The following is a 2236-nucleotide window of genomic DNA, read 5'->3' as shown; positions in this document are numbered from 1 at the left end:
GCTCCCGAACGCCGTTATTTACGTTCCGAACGTCCTTATTTACGTTCTGCTGCACACGTTCTGTACGTACGAACTCGCTAGAGTCTATGTCACACGGTATACGTTCTGGTACGTTCAGTGCTTCCTCACTAGATGACCGCAGTGCGAATAATAAAGACCACAAACACTCTGAATACGATTGCACCGTGAAAAACCAACGGGAGATACGTTCTACCCCACTGTATCCAGTGGTATAATCAGCAGGAAGCTCAGGAAGAGCGCCTACCGACTATCTCGCACAAGGGTTGTCTGCACACAGATCGAGAACTTTTCGGGAGACTCGATTTATTGTTTCAAGACGCCTTATCATCAATTTAAACGTTTTAATCTCGTTATCTGTTACAGCTTGGCTGAGTTGGGAGGGGACGGGTGGGAGGGGAAGGGGAAGGAATGGTTAAGTTGAAGTCAGTCTTCTCTGAAGAGGAGAGTTGTAACCTCCTTCTCAACACATTCATGTCATTTCCGGATATTGTTCTAATTAAAAGTGTAGACGGATTTCTCCATCCGAGAAGGATGGGGGTGTGTGGGGGTGTGGGGGGTTAAACTTGAGGGAAAATGGGAATCTTTGTTTGTCGAAAATCCCATTTCGGCCCCTGAAGGGAGCAATCTAGGGAGGCAATGTTGATACAGCTATGGGTCCTCTTCTCTGATACTGATGAAAAATCATCTGGAAACGGCCAGAACGAAGTTGATCAATTTTCATCGTCGTGGTGGTGAAGAAGGTGATTCGGAATGCACGGTTACCACATTATATTTTATTTCTAATCATGCTGGAAGATTTTATTACCCTGAAAGGATCCTATAAAAAATTATATATATAATCTATATCATGATGATAAAGAGGGTAATTCGGAATGCACGGTTACTACATTATATATTTTATTTCTAATCATGCTGGAAGATTTTATTTAACTGAAAGGATCCTATAAAAAAAAGAAACATATAATCTATATCGTGATGATAAAGAGAGCAATTCGGACTGCATGGTTACCACACTATATATTTTATTTCTAATCATGCTAGAGGATCCTATAAGAAGAAGAAGAAAAAAAGAAAGAAAAGAAATATATAATCTATATCAAATGCTCCTAACATGCCCCCCTCCAACCCTTCACGGATCATTTACCTGTGCAATACTGTCTCTTGAAGAGGTTCAGAGACCCTTGATTTATGGTATTCTGTTCCCCAGTTAAGGCCAAAAGTCTTCTTTGATTTAGCGACGACTCTTAAAGCCTTTGCATGTGTTCCTTTGTTTGTTGTGCTCTCATTAAAAAAAAAATAAAAAAAAAAATAAAAATAAAATAAATAATGAATTTTTAGAAACTAAACAATAAAGAATAACAGAATACAATATTATCGAATAAGTCAGTACTTTTAGTCCTATCCGACGATCTGAATTTTTTTTTATTTGGTAGCAAATCATTTAATGTTTTTAATGTTATTGAAAGATTCTGCATTTTATATCTTTTATCAAAGTATTTCACATATTGCATACTGATGGACAGTTTTATATATATATATATATAAATATATATATATATATATATATATATATATATATATATATATATATATATGATGAAGGTGGAAAAAGAAGTCACGGGTCTAGTTCCGAGTTACTGAGTTTATTCCTAACCGGTTTCGCTCTATGCTTCTTCAGAGGAATGTTCTCTGAAGAAGCATAGAGCGAACCGGTCAGGAATAAACCAGTAACTCGGAACTAGACCCGTGACTTCTTTTTCCACCTTCATCAACTTGTCACAAATTGTACCAACATATATATATATATATATATATATATATATATATATATATATATATATATATTTACGTTCCGATACTTTATCGTTGATGAATAATCTGACATTTTGTATTGAATATAGAATTATTTATTTTTACAAATATCAAACTAATATTTTTATGTTACTGAATGATTTGATATTTTAATACGTATTTATTTTTATCTTTAAAAATGTCAAATAATCTAACATTTTAATATGTTACTGAATGATTTGATATTTTTATAAGTATTCGAGTGATACGGTACGGGAAAAGTCACTTCACATCAACATGTCAACTCGCTGCACGTTTGTATCATAACATGATTAAGATAATATACAAAACAACATTGGGTTAAGTTAGGTTAGGTTAGGTTAGGTTTTGGTTAGGTTAGATTAGGTTAGGTTAGGTTAGGGTT

At 34.5% G+C, this 2236-nt stretch overlaps 1 protein-coding gene across 1 annotated transcript in view; it reads right to left on the bottom strand.

Moving 5' to 3' along the window:
- LOC143032048 (uncharacterized) overlaps positions 1–309 on the bottom strand; it is a 41813-nt gene extending 41504 nt beyond the window's left edge. Inside the window, exon 1 of the mRNA XM_076196519.1 lies at positions 1–309. This exon is cut by the window's left edge and continues 675 nt beyond it. The gene's annotated coding sequence lies outside the window, so the exon portion shown is untranslated.
- Positions 310–2236: the final 1927 nt, after the last annotated feature.

This window comes from Oratosquilla oratoria, chromosome 1 (genome assembly GCF_046742065.1).
Source record: "Oratosquilla oratoria isolate Oo_2021 chromosome 1, ASM4674206v1, whole genome shotgun sequence".
Lineage (NCBI taxonomy): Eukaryota > Metazoa > Arthropoda > Malacostraca > Stomatopoda > Squillidae > Oratosquilla > Oratosquilla oratoria.
This window is presented reverse-complemented; position numbering and strand designations above follow the sequence as displayed.